Below are 24,618 nucleotides of genomic sequence, written 5' to 3'. Positions count from 1 at the left end.
GGGCTAGGGGTTCGGGTATATGGCGCATGGCGCATGTGGGCCCGGAGTGGTCACATGGCATGGCATATAACGGCACTAGACATACAGACGTGGCCAAGAGGGGAGGTTCCTGGATTGGGGTTGACCGACGAGGACGTCGGTCTTCTAAGGGGGGTGGATTGTGATATCCTGGCCCCTGGGATGGGATGTCCTGGCCCAAGGCTTAATAGAATTAATAGTGTAATCATACCAACAAGGTGCATCTTCTTTTTCGGAAGCCTATCTCGAAAGAACCTCCAAGTTAAGCGTGCTTGGCTTGGAGCAATTTGGGATGGGTGACCGACCGGGAAGTTTTCTCGGGTGCGCATGAGTGAGGACAAAGTGCGCACAAAAGACTCGTGTTGGTCTGTGGGGACAATATATGATCCTAGAGAGCTGCCAGGAGTAAGTACCGCCGGTCCAGGGATTGGACGGGGTGTTACACCTGGGTTGGGCGGAACGGAGTTCACCGTCTTCCGGGGCTTAGCCCGAGTCCGAGCCCTGGGTCGGGCGGAGCGGAGTTCACCGTCTTCCGGGGCTGAGCCCGAGTCCGAGCCCTGGGTCGGGCGAAGCGGAGCTTCCTATGGTGCCTCCAGCGGGGCCTGACTGCCTGTCAGCCTCACTCTGTCAAATGGTACCGCAGTCAGAGTGGCGCAGGCGGCGCTGTCCTTCTGTCAGGCCGGTCAGTGGAGCGGCGAAGTGACGGCGGTCACTTCGGCTCTACCGGGGGGCGCGCGTCAGGATAAAGGTGCCAGGCCACCTTTGCATTAAATGCTCCTGCGACTTGGTCGGTCGGTGTGGCGATTTAGTCAGGGTTGCTTCTTAGCGAAGACAGGGCCTCGGGCGAGCCGGAAATATGTTCGCCGTTGGAGGGGGGCCTCGGGCGAGACGGAAATCCTCCAGGGTCGGCCGCCCTTGTCCGAGGCTAGGCTCGGGCGAGGCGTGATCGAGTCGCTCGATGGACTGATCCCTGACTTAGTCGCACCCATCAGGCCTTTGCAGCTTTATGCTGATGGGGGTTACCAGCTGAGAATTAGGAGTCTTGAGGGTACCCCTAATTATGGTCCCCGACAGTAGCCCCCGAGCCTCGAAGGGAGTGTTAGCACTCGCTTGGAGGCTTTCATCACACTTTTTTGCAAGGGGACCAGCCTTTCTCGGTTGCGTTTTGTTCCGGTGGGTGCGCGCGAGCGCACCCGCCGGGTGTAGCCCCCGAGGCCTCGGAGGAGTGGTTTCACTCCTCCGAGGTCTTAATGCCTCGCGTAATTGAAAGTCGCCTAGAGGGGGGTGGATAGGCGAAACCTGAAAATTAAAACTTTATCCCCCAACTAGATCCCTTGATTAGTGGTTAGAACAAGATATATAATTATCGGAGTATAGAAACTAAGTCCTTGCTTGTAAAGAGTATTGCTTTCAAATAATGCGGAATTGATAAACCAATACTACTAATAAGTCTATGAGAATAAATCAAGAGGGCTTAGGCAAGAAGAGTAATAACACAATTTCTCTTGCAAAGTGTTGCTTCACTAAATGAGAATTTAACTTAAAGCAACACCAAATAGAAATGACAAAGAGTAGTGCAAGGAAAAACTTAGAAAGGGAAAACAAACAAATCACAAGCAATAAACACAATGGACACGGGTGATTTGTTTTACCGAGGTTCGACCCTCGAAGGCCTAGTCCCCGTTGAGGAGTCCACTTAAGGACGGGTCTTTTTCAACCCTTTCCCTCTCTCCACCGATCACCCAAGGATCGACGAGCTCTTCTTCTCAAGGATCACTCTCGATCCCACAAGGACCACCACACTCTTTGGTGTCTCTTGCTAGCTTTTACAAGCCTCCAAAACTTTGGAGGAAGTTCGATGGGAGTCAATACTCCACGCGCAAATGAACACAAAGATGTAGCACACACTATCTCTCAATGAATCTCACAAGGCACTAGTGCTAAACTCAAATGAGTAGCTCTCTTTTGCTTGCTCTCTCTTTTGTGGCACTTGTGTTGGTTGTAGTGGTCTAAATCTTGTGTATAGGATGGATCAATGAATATATGTGGTTGGGAGGGCTTGAGTATGTCAATTAGATGACTTGGAATGTTGCTTGGGCTCCCACACCTTGAAGTGGCCGGTTGGGGTGGTATTTATAGCCCTCAACCACCCATATAGCCGTTGGGGCGCATCTGCCAGAAATTGCACTAGCGGACGGTCCGCGGCTAGGGCCCGGACGGTCCGCGACCCTCCAACGGTCGATTCTGACATCTTCAACGGATACTTCTGACAGATCAACGGTTAGATCAACGGCTATCTGCCTCGGTGACACCACGCGGACGGTCCGCCCTTGGTCCGGGACGGTCCGCGCCAGCTATATAATTCCTTTTGCTCAACTTGTCACCTTCGGGCTTTTTGGTTCTGCACCGACCAGACGGTCCGCGCCTGAGGCCGGACGGTCCGCGCTTGGCCTCGGACGGAGCTTGCTTTTTCATCGAACGGTCCGTAGTAGAGATATGTGTTTTTGCATTGGTTCTGTCCGAGGATCATCCTGGTGTCGCGGACGGTCCACCGCAAGGGCCCGGACGGTCCGCGCATAGTCTGTTTTTCCAAAAAGCTTCTCCTGTCCGGAATAATCTACGGTATTCTGGACAGTCGATTTAGAATAGTTGTAGATGAACCTTTGACACCTGTAGAACATATAATCTAGAGCAAACTAGTTAGTCCAATTATTTGTGTTGGGCAATTCAATCACCAAAATCATTTAGGAAAAGGTTTGACCCTATTTCCCTTTCAATCTCCCCCTTTTTGGTGATTGATGCCAACACAAACCAAAGCAAATATATAAGTGCAGTAATTGAACTAGTTTGCAACAGGTAAGTGCAAAGGTTACTTGCAATTAAACCAATTTTACATTTCATAAGATATGCATGGATGCTTTCTTCATATTTAATGTTTTGGACTATGCTTGCACCATTTGTTTTGTTTTTGCAAACTCTTTTGTAAATTCTTTTCAAAGTTCTTTTGCAAATAGTCAAAGGTAAATGAATAAGATTTTGAGAAGCATTTTCAAGATTTGAAATTTTCTCCCCCTGTTTCAAAATGCTTTTCCTTTGACTGAACAAAACTCCCCCTCAATAAAATCCTCCTCTTAGTGTTCAAGAGGGTTTTAAGATATTGATTTTGAAAATACTACTTTCACCCCCTTTAGAACACAATAAGATACCAATTTGAAATTTACCAATTGAAAATTATTAGTTTTCTAAAACTAGGTGGTGGGCGGTGCGGTCCTTTTGCTTTGGGCTAATACTTTGTCCCCCTTTGGCATGAATCGCCAAAAACGGATACTTTGAGTGAAATATAAGCCCTTCTTTAACTACTTTCTCCCCTTTGGCAAATAAAACATGAGTGAAGATTATACCAAAGACGGAGAGACGGCGGGATACCAGCAAAGAGTGGATAATACCAATGGAGTTGAGTGGAAGCGATGTCTTTGCCCAATACTCCATTTCCCTTTCAATCTAAGACTTAATACATGAGATGCTCATGAAAACATATTAGTCTTAGCCTTGGCATAAAGAGAGATAAGAAATATGCAAATGTACCAAAAGAAAAAGATATCATTAAAAGGATATGTCAATTAAGCTTAAACAATTCTTATATGATATAGATTGCTCCCCCTAAATATGTGCTTTGAGAGGAATACAAAATTTTGGTCTTAAATGCCAAGTGCACATACTTAGGTTAATGAGACCATGTCTATATCATAAAGAGTGTAAAGTGCATCGTGTCATAGTATACGTGTGATGCTCATGACATTTTATGCACTTATGAAAGCATGTTATAAATATCTCAAGCATTTACCCTTAAGGATTTCAAGGAGACTTAAGGACCATCCACCTTTGGAACAAAAGGCAGCTTATCCTCGTTACAAGGTTAAGCTTTAAGCTCCTTGACAATAAAATTACTTCACCCAGTTTAAACAAAGATGTAAAAATGAATGTTTGAGAAGTTAAACTAGGTATGAAGCAGGGTTAATGCATGAACATGCTTTCTCTTCCTTTTAAGATATGCAAGGAATGTAGGAAGATTTAGGTACATGTATAAATAAGTATTGAATGGTTTTACCTTTTTGTACCTTTATATAGAAATGCTCTCTTCATTGTGCCTTGTCTGTCGTCTTAGTTGCTTAAGACCTATACTTTATGACAATGTATGGAAATATTTTGCACAAGAGAGAGTTCTTACAACTAGTGATCCTTTTCTAAGTCATTGTTTTTAGATAAAAGGTAGATCACAAATCGCATAAATATATCATGAATTCTCCTTTTAACTTAGTGCATATCAAGATAGATGTCGATTGAAATTACCAATTGAAATCAAATTGAAATTACATGATGCACTAAGTAGCATAAGTGATAATTGAAGTTATTCAATGATCAAACAACAGATGCGATCAAAAAACAACATAGGCATTAGATTTTCAATCAAGCTCAAAAATAGGAGAATCCTCCAATAAATATGCTACTTTAACATTGAAAGCTACAATCCTTGATAAAGGTGATATTATATTACCAAGTTGGATTGAAATGTAGTAGCATGCTTTATGAGAAGCTTGTTCTCATACAAGAGACTATATGAGATTACTAGGTTAACGTGCTAGTCTCGAGATAATCAAGATATAGAGATAGGCTCCCCCTAAAGATATGCATCAAGAATGAAAGAAATGGGTGGATGCATTCATTTTTAAAGGTAAATAAGGAGAAACACTATATATCCTTGATCAAGGCTTAAAAGATTTGCAATACAATTTATGCATGTTGTTCTCACAATGAAAGAGATTTAGAATGCTCACAACTACACCATTGATGTTTTGAAGATCTCATGCCGTTGCTCTTGACGTCTTTCTCTTTCATGTGAGTGTTTTCCCTTTGTAGTTGTTTCTTTTTCCTTCCAAACTTATTGAAAATACTCAAGAAAGATGTTAATAGCACAAAGGAGTATTTGATGAATGATGATTTCTTTAGATAGAAAATAAACACAATTCATCATCCATAAGTCATATAGACATGAAGTAAAATCCTTAACATTAGTGCACATTACTTGGAAAGAGGAATATGCACCCTTTTGATATTTGATCAATCATGGGAATTTTACTTCTTCATATTGAATTCATTATCATAACTTTAAAAGCATATCAATATGAGAACAGATATAGCAAAGGCATGAATTAGATTCTAATGGACACGTGCATTTATGAAAATGTGATTGAATGCACATCTAGTCGACTATGGTCCAATAAAGAATCTATTCTTCTCATAGGTAGAATATGATATATTAGAGTAAACAATCATTGATAGGAACTATATTTGATTAAGAAGTTGAGTTTCCATACCTTTGCTTTTACCTGTCTTCTTTAGGGTGAAGAGTAACCCTAGAGGCTTGTGACTTTAGACATGGACTTTCTCTTTTGTAGATATCTATAAGTAAGCTCAAGAGAAACGTCATTAGTAACACAAGCGCTAGTTTCCCTTTGTGTAATTATTTTGATAAGGAATAAAAAAATAGATTACTAAAGCATGGAAACTTTATGATATGAACTAGGTTATTCCATGATGATATTATGCTCAAATTTTAACTAGCAAAAACAAGCATAGTTAATTTAAGATTATAGGAACAAATCTAGTTCATAACATGGAGAGTGATAAAAATAGAAGAATCATATCCAATTTAAGCAATAGGTAATACGTCATATATCATTGGATTGATTTTTCTTATCATGTTAGATAGCACCTCTCCAAAGAGAAACACATTCTCTAGAAGTGAGACTACTTAGGTTACTTAGATAAAAACATTAGTCTCACTATTTTAGACATAAAGAAAGATTCCCTTTTATAAGTGTCCTTAAGGATTTGAATTCCTTACATGACACCTTATTCCTTTAAGAACATGGAATCTTTATTTATATCTAGATTATGGCAATAATAGGATAATTAAAGTAAAACATGCCATTAGGTACTTCCAACAATTTAAGGTATGTAGATTGACATAGTATAGAAATGATGATTGTACAACCTACCATATGGAAGGAATTTCTTCAAAGAATGGTGACATAACTTAAGATCATTTTAAGTGCTTTCTTTTTCTATGTGACTACACAAGACACATAAGAAATGATAATTAAGATATTTGCACTTGAAAGCATAATTGTTACCATCCTTTGGCTTTCCTCCATGTTGTAGGTCTTGACTTTTCGGCATAGGATTATTTCTTTATCTCCTACAACATCAACATCTTCCTGAGATGATATGAGTTTTAGACATAATAATTTGAAATAACCTTGGGTCAATCTTAGATATGTAGATCATTGTAGATTGATAGCTTGAGTTAATAAGAATTGAATTGACTTTCTCAAGCACCCCAAGACTTCATACCATCTCCTATTCCTGCAAATCTTGTCAAGCATGTTTTGGTACCCATCGCTTGATGGGTCCATCATGGTTAGTCAACAAAAATCTAGGAACCCAAGAGTCCTTTGTGTTAGCACTTGGTAAACTCATTACCTTTCTAACACAAGTTGCAATTTTGGGTTGCCTAGTTATATGAGAATCAATTGACAAGTTAGGAGTGGAATAGTTACCAATGGGACAATCCTTGCATTGATGTCCCTTCCTTCGGCATGTGTAGCATAGGCGTTTTCCAAGTTTTGAAGATTTCTTCTTTCCTTGTTTGTTGCTTGCTACATGGTTAGTAAAAACTTTCTTTTCTAACCCTATGCCTTTTTGTTTCAAATGGGGACAAGATTTAATAAAGTGTCCCTTCTTTAAGCATTCAAAACAAAGTCTATCATCCTTGTTAATAATCAAGCCATTTTTAATGTAGGGACAAGACCTAATCAAGTGTCCCTCTTCAAAGCATTCACTACACCTCTTATTTCTCTTAATGTGAAGTGTGTCTTGATCATTACCTTGGATGTTACCTTGTATGGAGGCATGGTTGAGGCTTTTGGAAGAGGTATTGATTTTCTTCTTTTGTTCGCTCCTCTTGGCAATCCTCAAGTCCTTGACATTTTCTTCAAGGGATTTAGTGCATGCCACTGTTGTTCCCGTCTCAAGCTTCTTCACCATGTGATCATGGTTATCTTGGGAAGGTTGGGCAATGCATTTCCCTTTTAGTTGTGTCAAGCTCATCTTTAGCCTCTCATTTTCTTCTTTGAGCTTTTGATATGTATCATCTTTTGTTCCTGCAAATTCTAGCTCAAAGGAAGGTTTGCTTGTCGACGGACAACAAGCATTAGCACATGGTAATATAGTCTCAATTTGAATACATGTGCATGTGTGAGGTTGTTGAGATTTTAAGTTTTCTATCACAACCTCATGAGTAATATCTAATATGATATGATTATCCATAAGATTTTCATGAGAGCATAAGAGCATATCATATTTTTCTTGAAAATCTAGATTTTCAACTTTTAGCTTTTCTACTTGGTCCTTAAGCAAGGTATTCCTATTTACTAATTGAGCGATACAATGTAAAGCGTTATCTCGCTCAATTGAAATAGTTTCATACCTTTGGACCAAGTCAACATGAGAGCTCTTTAGCTCCTCATGTTCTTTAGTCAACTCGTCAAAGTGTAGCATTTTTATGGAGAGAATATCTTCTAGCCTTTGACGAGCCTCGCTTTGCTCTCTAGCTCTTTCTAGAAGTTTGAGCATGACCGCCTTATCTTCTTGGCTTAGGCGAGCGTAGAGTTGCAAGAAGCTTCTTTCTTCCTCCTCATCCTCATTGATGCTTTCCCTATAATTTTCATTAGCCACACAACATATGTGGGAATCGAAATGGGAAGGCAAACCTTTTGGAGAGGTGGATTCATCGTTTGGTCTCCATCGTTCATTCTCTTCCATTTCCTTGCAAGGGTTAGTATCACAAATACCAAAGGAAGTAGAAGCATAAAATGAACTATCATGTTTGGACTCATCAAATTTGCTTTTAATTCTAGTCCAAATATCATGCACATCATGAATAGGTTCATCATATTTTGATATGAAGGCACGATAATCTTCATTGCTAAGAGAATTAGTTAAGATGTCAAAAGCTAGATAGTTTAAGCGATAACATCTTTGATCCTCCTCGGAATTAATTTTTCCATTGAAATTAGAGGGAAAAATACTCTTGTCTATAATTTGTTCTAATCGTGGATCTATGGTTCTAAAAGCATTTATCACACTAGCAGACCAGGAGTCATAATTAGAACAATCATCAAATAATATTTCAAGAGTTACCTCCTTTTGAGTTACGTTCGATGGAGGAGTCTTCTTGTTCTTTTGGGATCTTCTACGAGCCATCACTTCGAGTTGTTAGACTCAAAATGAAGTGCCTAGCTTTGATACCAATTGAAAGTCGCCTAGAGGGGGGGTGGATAGGCGAAACCTGAAAATTAAAACTTTATCCCCCAACTAGATCCCTTGATTAGTGGTTAGAACAAGATATATAATTATCGGAGTATAGAAACTAAGTCCTTGCTTGTAAAGAGTATTGCTTTCAAATAATGCGGAATTGATAAACCAATACTACTAATAAGTCTATGAGAATAAATCAAGAGGGCTTAGGCAAGAAGAGTAATAACACAATTTCTCTTGCAAAGTGTTGCTTCACTAAATGAGAATTTAACTTAAAGCAACACCAAATAGAAATGACAAAGAGTAGTGCAAGGAAAAACTTAGAAAGGGAAAACAAACAAATCACAAGCAATAAACACAATGGACACGGGTGATTTGTTTTACCGAGGTTCGGCCCTCGAAGGCCTAGTCCCCGTTGAGGAGTCCACTTAAGGACGGGTCTTTTTCAACCCTTTCCCTCTCTCCACCGATCACCCAAGGATCGACGAGCTCTTCTTCTTCTCAAGGATCACTCTCGATCCCACAAGGACCACCACACTCTTTGGTGTCTCTTGCTAGCTTTTACAAGCCTCCAAAACTTTGGAGGAAGTTCGATGGGAGTCAATACTCCACGCGCAAATGAACACAAAGATGTAGCACACACTATCTCTCAATGAATCTCACAAGGCACTAGTGCTAAACTCAAATGAGTAGCTCTCTTTTGCTTGCTCTCTCTTTTGTGGCACTTGTGTTGGTTGTAGTGGTCTAAATCTTGTGTATAGGATGGATCAATGAATATATGTGGTTGGGAGGGCTTGAGTATGTCAATTAGATGACTTGGAATGTTGCTTGGGCTCCCACACCTTGAAGTGGCCGGTTGGGGTGGTATTTATAGCCCTCAACCACCCATATAGCCGTTGGGGCGCATCTGCCAGAAATTGCACTGGCGGACGGTCTGCGGCTAGGGCCCGGACGGTCCGCGACCCTCCAACGGTCGATTCTGACATCTTCAACGGATACTTCTGACAGATCAACGGTTAGATCAACGGCTATCTGCCTCGGTGACACCACGCGGACGGTCCGCCCTTGGTCCGGGACGGTCCGCGCCAGCTATATAATTCCTTTTGCTCAACTTGTCACCTTCGGGCTTTTTGGTTCTGCACCGACCGGACGGTCCGCGCCTGAGGCCGGACGGTCCGCGCTTGGCCTCGGACGGAGCTTGCTTTTTCATCGAACGGTCCGTAGTAGAGATATGTGTTTTTGCATTGGTTCTGTCCGAGGATCATCCTGGTGTCGCGGACGGTCCGCCGCAAGGGCCCGGACGGTCCGCGCATAGTCTGTTTTTCCAAAAAGCTTCTCCTGTCCGGAATAATCTACGGTATTCCGGACAGTCGATTTAGAATAGTTGTAGATGAACCTTTGACACCTGTAGAACATATAATCTAGAGCAAACTAGTTAGTCCAATTATTTGTGTTGGGCAATTCAATCACCAAAATCATTTAGGAAAAGGTTTGACCCTATTTCCCTTTCAGTAATGTTTCGACTGGTCTGGTTGTTCCCTCATGCGAGCTGGCCGTAGCCCGGGTGTATGGTCGGGTCCCAAGTTCTCGGGCTGGTATGTTGACGCTGTCAACGGTTCGGCCGGAGCCGGGTTTGTGAGAGCAGCCCCCGAGCCTCTGCACAGGGCGAGAGGGCGATCAGGGACAGACTCGGCTTTTTACATACGCCCCTGCGTCGCCTTTCCGCAAGGAGGAGGGGGGGAAGCGCCATGTTGCCCTCGATGGGCGCCGAACATGGTGTCTCCGGTGAGCTGCAAGCGGGTAATCCGAGTGGACGTCCGTGCCCCGTTCGTTAGGGGTCGGCTAGGGGCCCAGAGGCACGCCTAAAAGTACCTGCGGGTGATCTGCCGGACCCGGTCCCCTGGTGACGGGGTCCGAGGGCTCGATGCCTCCCTCTGATGGGACTCCGTTACAAGATCGCTCCCGCTGGTCTCGGAAATGTCCTAGGGTACCTCGGGAGCGCAGCCCGAGCCTTGGTTATGTATCGAACGTACCCATGGTCATCCCTCGCTCGGCATCTGAGGCGGCTGTGAACCCTTCGGGGGCCAGCCTTCGAACCCCTGATCAGTAATGGGCACGGAGCCCGAGTAGCCTGAGGCGGCCGTGGAACCCTTCGGGGGGCCGACCTTCGAACCTCTGACTAGTAGTGGGTGTAGGGCCCACGCGATCTGAGGCGGCTGTCGAACCCTTCGGGGGGCCAGCCTTCGAACCTCTGATCAGTAGGGAGGCTCGGAGCCTGGTTCCTTCATGGGGAAGGACCCTTTTCGGGGTATCCCCCTTTCCCGGTCCCTATTGCAAGAGAGAGAGAAAGAGGAAAAAAGGAAAAGGATACGAAATCGAATGACGCGGCGTACCTTTACTGGTGCGGTCATTATGGCGAAGGCGAAGCGTCGCCCGCTCCTCCTGCCAGAGGCGCCGCCTGTCCCGCCGTGGAGTTAATGCGACGGGGCGAGTGGTTGGCGAGGCGATCGTTGCGTGCGCGAGCCGTTCGAGGAACGGAACACGGGCGCGTTGTCTTTACGCCGTGAGAGAGGGTTCTCTCGCTGCCCGCGGATGGGACGTAAGCTTGGCTGACGACATGACCGCTGCACCTGCTCGCCTGTCGCTGCCATTACTACCGGCCCATTTTTGGCCGCACTGACCGTCGCGCCAGGCTGGCGCTGCTGGGTCATGCGCTGGGTCGCCTTGAGTCGCGGTATTGGTTCCGCAGTCGAGGAGGCGCGGTGGTGGCGCAAGTGGCGGTGCAGTTGCATGCACGAAGCAGTCGGCGCGCCGGTTGCATGACGCGTGGGCCTAGGCCTCCAGGCTGGGCGTGTTGGGAGTCGGCGAAGCGCGCCCACTTGGCGCGGTTGCATGCCGCCTGCATGGCCGCCCACCCTTTCGCCCGCTGGTCTGGGCAAAAGTGGAGGGTCGCTTGTAACCGCTGGGCGGTTGTATGCACCGCGCACGGCGGTTTGGCTTCTTCTGCCCTGAGTCGGCTTGCATGACTTGTGGGACCCAGCCCCCGCACCGTAGGGGAGGACCTTGGAGTGTGTTGGGGAAGACTCAGCCCGTGACGGCTGGGGCGAGTAGGGAGAACCGCCCTTAAAAGGAGGGTGACCCCCTTGGAAGGCGACCATGTCTTCGCGCTCCCTTATGCATCGTGTCTTTCCACCTCCCAAGCCCCGGATGGGGGAGATCCGTCGTCTTTCCGCCTCGTCGTTGGAGGAACGCAACTCCATGGGAGTTGGTACCTTTCAGCCATCGTTCGGCTTCAAGGATTTTCATCATGCAGCCCGGTTGCACCCCTCCGCCGGTGGTCACCCAAGATGGTGACCTCCAGCTTGATGGTGGGGGAAAGCGAGCCGGGCTGCGGTCTCTGCCCCTCCCTCAGCCTCAAGGATTTTCATCACCAGGGCTGGGGAGGGGAGAGTGCCGAGTTGGGGTCGGCCCCTGCGTGGGCAGTGGCCCGCTCCTTCACTCAATGATCGGAGGGAAGGGCAGTCGTCGTCCGTGGCGCCGGCAGCTGCACCGTGCCTAGCTTTAGGACGCTAGTGGCTTCGGAGCCGCTCGCGGCGCCGGCGTCTGCCACGGCAGCTGGAAGAGGTTCTTCCGCCGACGAGATAGCCAGGGCCGGCCACGGACCGACCTCCAACTCTACGGCCTTCTGCCCATCCTTGCCTCACGAGTTTGGGCATGGGCGGGGGCCTTTTGGCAGCAGCGTCCGCCCTGAGGTCAGTGCTGCCGCTGTTCGGCCCCCCGGAGCAGAAGTCGTCGTCATCGCTGCCGCTGGAGCGGGCGACGGCGCGCCGTTCGTCGGTTTTCTGTTGCTCCGCAGGCCCTCCCCCATCGAGTGGGGTTGTTCGTACCTGCAGAGGCGGAACCGGAGTTCCGTTTGTAATGGCACCTTGAGTGCCGGTGTTTTTGTTCATTGTGGCTGTCGGGGCCTGAACATGTATGTAGTTTCAGCACAGAGCCGTGTTTTTTCCTCATTTTCGAGCACTAGGACTCGCCTGTTGGTCGTCTGAACCGCTTCACCAAGCGTGAGTCGCCCCATGTCAAGGTGACGAGTGAGGTATCCGTATCCCGGAGGCGTAGGAGTCCCTCGGCTCGGTCGGCCTTGTTGTCTGAGGCTTCTCTAGCTTAGTTAAAGGGACCCCTTGGCCGCTCTTCGATGAGCCAAGGCCAAGGGTAGCGATATCAGCATGAACAGGGGCGGAGTTGGCTCGAAAATGAAACCTGGTTGGCCGGAGCCCAGCCAGGTCGTCCGTTAGCGGGACCGACGCCGGAGTTGACCAGCCGAGGCCTCGGGTCGGGCTGGCGCCCTTGGAAGATGGTTGGCCGAGGCCCCAGAATGACCGGCCGAGCCGCCTGCTCGGGCCAGATTTCCGGAGAAGACCCTGGCAGCGATTGCCCGGGTGTGGCGATGACGTCGTCCTTTAGAGCGGAGATCCTTGGACCGCGTCACCGTCCGAGGCTAGGTCGGACCTCACCGAAAGTGTCGTCGATGCCGAGGGTGCTGCTGCCCCCTTCCAGCGTCAAGACCCGAGCCTGCAGGATCAGATCGTCTTGTAGCGTGTGTCTTCCGCGGCCGCCGAGGCCAGAACACACACCCTCGCTGTGTTGTAAAGCTGTGTCTCTTTTCTTCTTGTTTCGAGTATCTGGACTTTTTTGTCGGCAACAGGGATGTTTGTGCGAGCGAGAGTTGCTTCTCGCGGAAGGTGATGAGTGAGGTATCCGTATCCCGGAGGCGTAGGAGTCCCTCGGCTCGATCGGCCTTGCCGCTTACGCGCACTTTTACCCGTCCATGAGGCTCTGTCACCGGCTCAGTCGAGAAGGCTCAAAGGATCACTTTGGCAGAAGAACTTCCGAACGTGAAGACTTGTTCGGTCCGCGGAACCACTTATCCGAACGTGAGTTACTTATCGCAGAAGGTGATGAGTGAGGTATCCGTATCCCGGAGGCGTAGGAGTCCCTCGGCTCGGTCAGCCTTGGCTGCTTACGTGTACTCTGTCGTTTTCAGGATCCACTTTTCGAAGTAGTCAAAAAGCACGAAAGACATTCTGGCAGAAGGGATCTTCTTTTTCGAGGAAAAAATTCGACGCAGAGGGGGTTCCCTCCCTTTTAGCCCCCGAGGGAGGGTCGGGCTTTGCCGAGGCGAGGCCGACCCTTCCTTGATGACTAAATTTTGCATGGGTGCGAGGTATATGAACAACTTGAAAACATCTTAAGGGTAGAAGCGATGTAGTTGTTGGATGTTCCAAGCGTTGCCGTAGACTTCGCCTTGACTATTGGCCAGCTTGTACGTTCCAGGCTTCAGAACTTTGGCGATGACGAATGGCCCCTCCCAGGGGGGCGTGAGCTTGTGCCTCCCTCGGGCGTCTTGTCGCAGCCGAAGCACCAGGTCGCCCATCTGGAGGTCTCGGGATCGGACCCCTCGGGCGTGGTAGCGTCGCAGGGACTGCTGGTACCGCGTCGAGTGTAGTAAGGCCTTGTCCTGAGCCTCTTCCAGCTGGTCCAGCGAGTCTTCTCGGCTAGCTTGGTTGCTTTGGTCGGTGTAGGCCCTCGTCCTCGGGGAGCCGTATTCCAGGTCTGTGGGCAAGACAGCCTCGGCCCCGTAGACTAGGAAGAACAGCGTGAAACCCGTGGCTCAGCTCGGCATCGTCCTCAGGCTCCAGACCACCGAGGGGAGTTCCTTCATCCATCGCTTGCCGAACTTGTTGAGGTCGTTGTAGATCCGAGGCTTGAGCCCTTGTAGAATCATGCCGTTGGCACGCTCCACCTGCCCATTCGTCATGGGATGAGCCACGGCGGCCCAGTCCACCCGGATGTGGTGATCCTCGCAGAAGTCCAGGAACTTTCTGCCGGTGAACTGGGTGCCGTTGTCGGTGATGATGGAGTTTGGGACCCCGAAGCGATGGATGATGTTGGTGAAGAACGCCACCGCCTGCTCGGACCTGATGCTGTTCAGGGGTCGGACCTCGATCCACTTGGAGAATTTGTCGATTGCGACCAGCAGGTGCGTGTAGCCCCCGGGTGCCTTCTGCAAGGGGCCGACGAGGTCCAGACCCCACACCGCAAAAGGCCAGGTGATGGGTATCGTCTGTAGAGCCTGAGCGGGCAGGTGAGTCTGCCTCGCGTAGAATTGACACCCTTCGCAGGTGCGGACAATTCTTGTGGCGTCGGCCACCGCCGTCGGCCAGTAGAAGCCCTGTCGGAAGGCATTCCCGACAAGGGCTCGAGGCGCTGCGTGATGGCCGCAAGCCCCCGAGTGTATCTCTCGCAGGAGTTCCTGGCCTTCGGCGATGGAGATGCATCGCTGGAGGATGCCTGAGGGGCTGCGGTGGTAGAGCTCCTTCTCATCGCCCAGCAAGACGAACGACTTGGCGCGCCGCGCCACCCGCCGAGCCTCGGCTCGGTCGAGGGGTAGCTCTCCTTGGTGGAGATATTGCATGTACGGGGTCTGCCAGTTTTGATCAGGCGCGACCCCGCTTTGCTCCTCCTCGACGCGCAGTGCCTCACCCTCGGGGGCCGAGGGTACCTCGGACTGAACCGAGGGCGCCTCGGGCCGAGCTGAGGGTGCCTCGGGATGAGCCGAGGGTGCCTCGGACTAAGCCGAGGGCACCTCGGGTTGAGCCGTGGGCGCCTCGGACTGGGCCGAGGGTACCTCGGGCTCGGGCGTGTCGTCGATCTTGACGGAGGGTTGATGCAGATCCCGGGAGAAGACGTCCGGGGGAACCGTTGTTCGCCCCGAGGCTATTTTAGCCAGCTCGTCCGCAGTCTCGTTGTAGCGCCGAGCAATGTGGTTAAGCTCGAGCCCGTAGAACTTGTCTTCCAAGCGCCGAACCTCATCGCAGTAGGCCTCCATCTTCGGGTCGCGGCAGTGGGAGTTCTTTATGACTTGGTCGATGACGAACTGCGAGTCACCGCGGGCGTCCAGGCGCCGGACCCCTAGCTCGATGGTGATCCACAACCCGTTGACCAGAGCCTCGTACTCAGCCACATTGTTGGACGCCAGGAAGTGGAAGCGTAGCACATAGCGTAGGTGTTTCCCGAGGGGCGAGATGAAGAGTAGGCCTGCGCTGGCTCCCGTCTTCATCAACGACCCGTCGAAAAACATGGTCCAGAGCTCCGGTTGGATCGGAGCCGTCGGCAGCTGGGTGTCGACCCATTCGGCCACGAAGTCCGCCAAGACATGGGACTTAATGGCTTTCCGGGGAGCGAACGAGATCGTCTCGCTCATGATCTCCACCGCCCACTTTGCAATCCTACCTGAGGCCTCTCGGCACTGGATGATCTCTCCCATGGGGAAGGATGACACCACAGTTACCGGATGAGACTCGAAGTAGTGTCGCAACTTCCGCCGGGTCAGGATCACTGCATATAGCAGCTTCTGAACTTGTGGGTAGCGGATCTTGGTTTCGGACAGTACCTCGCTGACGAAGTAAACCGGCCTCTGAACGGGCAATGCATACCCCTCTTCTTGCCTCTCGACCACAATCGCGGCGCTAACCACCTGAGTGGTCGCGGCGACGTAGACCAGGAGGGCTTCTCCGGCAGCTGGGGGCACCAAGATAGGTGCCTTTGTGAGGAGCGCCTTTAGGTTCCCGAGGGCTTCCTTGGCCTCAGGGGTCCAAGTGAAGCACTCGGCCTTCCTTAAGAGGCGGTACAGAGGTAGACCTCTTTCGCCGAGGCGTGAGATGAAACGGCTCAGAGCCGCGAGGCATCCCATGACCCTCTGTACGCCTTTCAAGTCCTTGATGGGCCCCATACTGGTGATGGCTGCGATCTTCTCCGGGTTGGCTTCGATGCCCCGCTCGGAGACGATGAACCCCAAGAGCATGCCTCGGGGCACCCCGAAGACACACTTTTCGGGAATGAGCTTGACGCCTTTCGCCTTGAGACATTGGAATGTCGTTTTAAGGTCAGAAAGGAGGTCGGAGGTCTTCCTCGTCTTGACTACGATGTCATCGACGTAGGCCTCGACCGTGCGGCCAATGTGTTCGCCGAACACATGGTTCATGCACCGCTGGTACGTCGCGCCCGCATTCCTCAAACCGAACGGCATGGTGACATAGCAGTACATGCCGAAGGGTCACTACAGGAAACGCATAAATTTTCGTGGGCCGGGCTATTTTCGTCGGTCGGCCCACGAAAATACAACGTTATTTTCGTCGGCCCTAGTGACCCACGAAAATATGGCCTATTTTCGTGGGCCAGGCTATATTTTCGTCGGCAGGCCGACGAAAATACGAAAGTTATTTTCGTCGGTCTCCACACCGACGAAAATGCTGTCTATTTTCGTCGGTCCCAGCCCGGCCGACGAAAATAAGTCCTTTATTTTCGTCGGCCGCAGTGAGGCCGACGAAAATAGATGCCGTTAATCTTGAATCCCAGCCTCACCGCACCTTCTCTCTCGATCGTCTAATCTCTCGCCGCCGCACTCTGCCTCACGCGCCCGTCCACCGCGCCACGCGCCCGCCTCGCGCCCTCGCCGCTGCGCCCCCGCCGCGCCGCCACCGCGCCGCGCCCTCGCCGCTGCGCGCCCGCCGCGCGCCCTCCCCTCCACCGCGCCGCGCGCCCGCCTCGCGCCCTCGCCGCTGCGCCCCCGCCGCGCCGCCACCGCGCCGCGCCCTCGCCGCTGCGCGCCCGCCGCGCGCCCTCCCCTCCACCGCTGGCGTCGCTGAACCACATCAGCATCGTGTGCCGGTCGGTGGAGGCGTCGCTGCGCTTCTACACGGACGTGCTCGGCTTCGTCCCCATCCGCCGCCCCGGCTCTTTCGACTTCGACGGCGCCTGGTACGTGTCGTGTCTGTATTGAATCTATCTATATCTCTGTAGTACGTGCGTACCTTCAATCGATTTATAATTATATGATGGTATATATATCAGGCTGTTCAACTACGGGATCGGCATCCACCTGCTGCAGTCGGAGGACCCCGGCAGCCTCCCGCCGGAGAAGGGAGAGATCAACCCCAAGGACAACCATATCTCCTTCCAGGTCAGTTGTCACCACAGCTAGCACCTCTCGCCATCCAGTAGCTGTACGTCGTCGGTGTCCTTTTCATCCATATCTGTCTCTGTCGCGGGCGGAGGCGAGAGATGCGCGCAAAGGGAAATCGTTCACCTTGCATTTTTAGCTTGGAGGGACTGGTTGTGCTCGTGGTTGGTGCAGAGATGAATCTTCTTCGTTGAGACTTTCAGCCTCCACACACAGTGACACAGATTCTGAAACAAGAAAACACATATTCTAAAACAAGAAAGAAGAAAAAAAATAATATAGACCATATGAATGAACTGAACTTTGCAAACTGAAAATAGGAATGGCTTGAATGGCTCTGTTATTGTGAATAACATATATACATAGTGTCAAACTGAAAATAGAAATAGACCATCTAGACCCACAAACTGGAAATAGGAATAGACCTACGACGTGACGGAAGAGTAAAGTTGGCATCATGGCATACCCAGCCGTGGAGCATGAGTTCAAGAATTACACCGGGGATTCAAGAAGTAAAGCCATGGGACCACAAAGAGCAATGTCAGAGGAAAGCTTACCAACATATGGTTGATCCGGCAACTGACTAACAATATCGCAGATCAGTTCAAGACCACCCTCGTTGCTGTCTTCTCCACATTTGCCCAACATTAGCACCTCAGCGTTACACTTGAAGCAGTATCCTCTTTCTAGATCACTGTACAGAACGGCGAACCAGTGCTTCTTCAGGGCGTGTCATCGAGAGTACCCAAACGGGTAAGCAATTGACCCAACCCCCCAACAGAGATGGTTGTAGCATCCCACGGAGATCAAGAGGTCCCTCTTCTTGGACCTGCCTTTGAAGATCCCCTTCTCGTCATTGCGCCGACAAGCACAACAAATCCAAATAGCGAATTTGTTTTGTTGCTTTCTTCCGCTGCGCATCGGGATGTTTTTCAGTAATAAAAAAGTGTATTCTTGGATTTATACAGTACAGTGAATTAAGTGATGATGCCGTTTTAGGTGCTTAAGATATATGTTTTTTTTTCATCAGGAAGCTGATTCCACCTGTGTTAGTTCCAATTCGATGCCTCGTGCTATCTATATTATCTCCCTGCACTAATTGACATATCAGAATGTAGATTAGCTGTTCTTGTCTGGAAGAAATGTGCTCAAATACAATATTAGAAGTGCTTAATGCCATAGTCCAAGTGTTCCTAGACTATCAGGAAAACTGCGTTCCCTACCTGTTTCCTTATTTCTTCATTATTACTGTGACAGGGACATAAGCAGTGGCTGGCAGAAGTACAGTTCCTTGGTGTTCTGGAGCACCCAAATCTTGATAATTGTTCTACATCCGGCTTTCACAGGTAGCTAGTGTTTTCTGATTAGGCTAACTAGTTACATGCTCTATCATGGCTTTTCGGAATTAGTGTGGATGAAAATATTGTTTAGCATATACTGGTCAGCATATTGTTTATTATGTAGCTATCGTGTAGTTTTCTGTGTTGGCAACCATCATGTTGTTGTTTATTTGCAGGTTTTAGAAACATCACTTTATAGGGGAGGTGCTGCCGAATTTTTTATTGACAATAATATTTTTTGTACATAGGTGTTCTTCCGACTAGATCTTCTCCACCGTTAGCTAGACTCGTACATTATTCTCAAGTATACATTGTTTTCGTAATTTCTCAGGTATACATTATTCTCAGTTTTAATCGTTAACCGTAGCGAACCGTATGTGTCACCCGTTCGGGAACGGCGAACGTCACACTGGCTTGTGAGGTTTGCCGTTCCGGAATTGTCCACGTATTTTGGACAGCCTGAGAGTGTAGGCCGATGCTTGTGATTTGTGACATGTGCCTTACGATTGACGGGGAATTTCGGTTGTGTAACCCAGTTGTTCTCCAACACACCGTGTTCAGGCGTGTGCTTGGAGAGCAGCGGGGTTATGCTGCCGAAATTTCACGGCAATCGTAGGCTACACGTCACAAATCACAAGCATCGGCCTACACTCTTGGGTGGGTTTAGGGCCTTTACCTAATAGGGAGTTCACCTAAGCCACGGACGATCGTTGATGTTATTTGTCTTTTGTTTAATTAGCCTTTGAAATGGACGGTGATCGGAGGGTGATGTATGACGGGTGGAGAAAGGATGGGGCACATTCGAATGAATGGATGGTTGTAACAAAGGCTTTTCTTGAGCATGCTTTCAAAGATGCAACTGGTCGTCTAGTGAAGTGTCCTTGCAATCGTTGCGAGAACAAGTGGCCTCAGAAGAAGGAAGAAATGGAGAAACACCTTTGCAAAAGTGGGTTTATGCCGAACTACCTTGTATGGTACTGGCATGGAGAGTGTATTAGACACGTTGACGCAGAGGTGGAACTTGATGATGATCATGATAGGATGGACGACATGTTGCATGATCTTGGTAGGGAGGTTGAAATGAACGCTGAGGAGCCGGGGCAGCTTCCACGCGATGCTCAGGAATTCTTCCGGCTACTCGCCGCGGGGGAAGAGAGACTGCACGAGCACACTCAGATGTCAGTTCTTGGGACTCTCACAAGACTAATGGCGATAAAGTCGAAGCACAACATTTCAAACAGTGCTTACAACGACATCGTCCAACTAATGGGCGAGGTTCTCCCGGAGAATCATAAGTTGCCAAAGAATATGTACTTCGCAAAGAAGATGTTGGCTGGTCTTGGGATGACATATGAGAAGATCGACGTGTGTCCCAACAGTTGCATGCTATTCTTTGAGGAGGATGACAAGCTGAACCGTTGTAAGCATTGTGAAGCTTCTAGATATGTCGAGGTGACAAATGATGAGGGTGAATTGGTAGTTACGAAGGTCGCAGCTAAGCAACTTCGTCGGTTGCCCATCATTCCTCGGCTTTCAAGGTTGTTCCTCAACAAGGAAATAGCTCTGCATATGACATGGCCAAAGAATGGTGTACGTCTCGTCACTGATCCAGACATAATGGTCCATCCGTCGGACGGTGATGCGTGGAAGGCAATTGATGAGTTTGATCCCGAATTTGCAAACGACCCTAGGAGTGTACGGCTTGGTCTATCGACGGACGGATTCACACCTTTCAATACCAGTGCAAGCCCTTACTCGTGTTGGCCTGTCTTCATTGTGCCATATAATCTTCCTCCTGAGTTGGTCAATAAAGAAGAGTTCATGTTCCTTGCACTAGTCATCCCAGGCCCCGAGCATCCAGGGCCAAAGCTGAATATGTTTGTTCGCCCTTTAATTGAAGAGCTGAAACAATTGTGGAGAGGTGTGAAGGCTTATGACAGCCATACTGAAAAGGAGTTTACCATGCGCGCTGCTTATTTGTGGTCAGTGCATGATCTGCTGGCGTATGGAGATTGGTCTGGATGGTGTGTTCATGGTCGGTTGTGCTGTCCCATATGTATGAATGATACGGATGCATTCAGATTGAAGCATGGTGGGAAAGTGTCATTCTTTGATGCTCATCGACGTTGGACTCCATTCAAGCATGATTTCAGGAATTCGCTTACTGCATTCAGAAGTGGAGCCAAAATCAGAAATGGGCCACCAAAGAGGCAAACTGCACCGCAGATAATGGCATGGCATGCTTGTCTGAAGCAAGGAGAAAATGATAGGTTTCAAGGCTACGGGGAGGACCACAACTGGACCCATATTTCATCAATATGGGATCTTCCGTATGCAAAAGCCTTGATCATGCCGCACAACATAGACTTGATGCACCAAGAGCGTAATGTTGCTGAAAGCATCATAAGCACATGTTTCGATGTGACTGATAAAACGAAAGATAATATGAAGGCAAGAAAAGACATGGCTGAAATTTGTAAGAGACCGATGCTCGAGTTGAAAGTAAGCGATAAAGGGCATGAGAGTAGGCCGCGAGCTGATTACTGCCTCAAGCCAGATGAAAGGAAAGAAATATTTAAGTGGTTGAAGAATCTGAAATTTCCAGATCGATATGCGGCAAATCTGAAACGGGCAGTCAATCTGAAGACCGGTAAATTGATCGGTTTGAAAAGCCATGACTACCATATTATTATGGAGAGGCTGATGCCCGTGATGTTTCGAGGCTATTTTAAGGATGAGCTTTGGAGCATATTTGCAGAGCTGAGTTACTTCTATAGGGAAGTATGCGCAAAGACGGTATCGAAGAGGTTGATGCAGAAATTTGAGAAAGAAATTCCAATTCTTATTTGTAAATTTGAAAAGGTTTTCCCGCCAGGATTCTTCAATGTGATGCAACATCTAATTGTGCATTTGCCTTGGGAAGCTTTGGTAGGCGGACCAGTGCAATTCAGGTGGATGTATCCTATAGAAAGGGCGTTGAAAAAGCTCAGGGCGTCTGTTCGCAACAAGGCTAGAGTCGAAGGGTGTATTGCGGAGGCTTTTGCCCTTAAGGAGATATCTCAATTCTCAACCAGGTATTTCGCTCGAGCCAACAATGTGTTTGCTCCTTCAGTGCGACTTCATGTCGAAAATGAATCGCCCCAAAGCACCCTTCAAATTTTTGCGAATCCGGGTAAAGCAGTTGGAAAAGGGAGTGTACGTCACATTGAAGGATCAGATTTGAACACGCTAATGCTATATATGTATAGCAATATTGACAGCACACAGGAGGCGTTCGAGTAAGTTTTCCTCATAGTTACTTCCATTTTCTCATCTCATAATTTCTATAGTGTGTAATCTCCATGTTTCTAATATGTCCAGCATGTTTGATGAAGAATGTTGGAAATCTACTAGTAAACCTACGACCATCCAATTAGAAAATCTTCGACGTGATGGGTTGAAAGGTGGACCAAACTTCGTGCAGTGGTTTCGTAATTATGTTAGTAATTGTCGTTCTCTCATTGTCCATACTTAATCTTTGAATTTTGGACTTCGAAGATATAATGCATATACTAATTCCTTGTATAGGTTTCCAAAAACTCTGTGCACCCGGACTTGCAGCAAATGGCACATACCTCTGTGTCCGTCCGGAACTATACTCGCTATGATGTAAATGGATATCGCTTCCGAACCGCGAAATTGGAGAAGAGTCGACCATTGGCAGCCACCACCAATAGTGGTGTGTTGGCAAGTTCATATGTTGACGATGACAAAGTAGTGGACTATTACGGTGTTCTTCAAAACATTGTAGAGTTGATTTTCGATGGCCCCAAGGAACTTAAAGTCGTGTTTTTCGAGTGCGACTGGTTTGATGCTCATAGTGGGACTCGTGTCGACAAGTATGGTAATGTCGAGGTGAAGCATAGCTCTAGGATTCCGAGCAGTATGAGCGATGTTGTCCTTGCAAATCAGGCAAAACAAGTGTACTACCTGCCATATCCTCACCCAAGCCTTAGGGCTTGGTGGGTTGCAATCAAAGTCAACCCACAAGTCGTCGCTCCAGAGAGTGCTGACTACGTGAATACGAGCAGGGACAACGATGACGCTGTTTTTCAACCAGAAGCGGTGTCGAATCAAGACATAGCTCACCGATTCCATGTGACCAATGGAGAAGGCCTTGAAAATCTCTGTTACAATTCAAGCGACTTAATTGAAGAACCTAGGTCAAAGCGCAAACGACCTGTCGTCGTTAGAAGATCAGTAAGGATCCAACGAAATCAAGAGCGTATGAATAAACAACGAGCCGAAGAAGCATCATCGGATGCGGATGACTTTTGATTAGTATGTTTCTTTTATTTAATCAATTAAGCTATGTATTCCAATTTTCACATTATTAATTTTCATATTATTTGTTTCATATACTGTGGTTTGACATTAATTTATCTACAGTTGAACATGTTCAAGCATAGGAGATCGAGGAGGAGTGGGGCCAGCGCGGCCAGCGAGGACAGCTCGGGCAGTGGGCTTTTTCAGGGCACCTCACAGAGCCGACAGAGGCAGCAGCAACTTCTCGACTGTCTAGATGAAGTGCATGGTGAGGAGGGTGAGCAGGAGGCTCCTCAGCAGGATGCTCATGTGCAGGGTGAGGAGGGTGAGCAAGATGAGGAGGGTGAGCAGGATGAGGAGGTTGACCCTATGGGGGCAGGCAGCGCGGGCGATGCGTCAGATGGTTCTACATCCTTCAGGTATTATTATGCATATTAGTTTAATTGATATTAGTTTTAAATCATTTCATCATATTTAATTTACTTGTATACTTAGGTATAAGAAGAGCAATGCGCTTGGTCCGAGGCCTGCTGAGAGGAGGCTCATCCGGCCGCATGGAGAATGGTGGGGCTTATTTCTGTTGTGTTAATTTTTTAATATGAACGTGATTGCACTGGTTTACTTGTTTTATTAATGTTTGTAGGTCATGGGAAGACTTGACTTGGGACGGTACAGGCAGACGTCCCAAGGTGAACGCGGTGTTGGGTAGCCTCTGTCGCTTCTACTACCCTGGCATGGTGGAGCTCAATGGCGAGAGGTTCGCGGCTATGCAGTGGGCCGACTGGGGTCTGAAGGACTATGTCCAGCCAGGGGAAAGCAGTAGCGGAGGGGGAAGTTCAGAACAAAAACCAAGGACTTGTCAGGTGGCTGTGTGGGACGAGTTCTGGGTGAGTTTACTTTCGTATATAAGCAATTCACTGCATTATTGCTTCTCCTAATCTTACTTTAACTTAACTTCTCCATTGATATGTAGGGGAGGTTCCAATTGCCGGATGACATCGAGGCGGATCAGGCTCAGTGGGCACGTGTGAAGAGACACTTTCGGAAGTGCGCTGATAAGGTCATCAAGGATGCCATGTACAATGCTCGCATCACGGCCGTCAACTACTACTACAAGAAGATAAAGGGGCAGAAAATGAGCAAAGCATTAGGGGCCAATGAGATCTACCTCACAGAGGAGCAGTACCTGGAGAGCGTTGTGGATTGGCTGGCGAAGGACATGGAAGCCTGGAGGTGGTTGGCAAAGAGATGGGCGTCGCCTGAGTGGATTGCAGAGTCCAACAAGCACCGTGTCAACCGTGGCACTGAAGGACCGGGGCATAGGTACGGCGCCGATGGACACCTTGGTACCGCACGCCGCATGGTAAGTATATAAATCAAACTTGTATGTTACATCTATGAAAATTCTATGGTTTAACTCTTCTTTTTCATGCAGGAAGCTGAAAGTGGAGTTGCTCCAAGTTTTATGGAGGTTTACGTGCGTGGTCACCGTGGCCCTGATCCGGCTAACCCTGATGTGCTATGCAGCGAGGCGGCAAGGGAGAAAATGGTAAACAA

The sequence above is a fragment of the Zea mays genome, chromosome 3 (genome assembly GCF_902167145.1).
Source record: "Zea mays cultivar B73 chromosome 3, Zm-B73-REFERENCE-NAM-5.0, whole genome shotgun sequence".
Classification (NCBI taxonomy): domain Eukaryota; kingdom Viridiplantae; phylum Streptophyta; class Magnoliopsida; order Poales; family Poaceae; genus Zea; species Zea mays.
The sequence above is the reverse complement of the archived record's forward strand: the minus strand, read 5'-3'. Positions refer to the sequence as shown.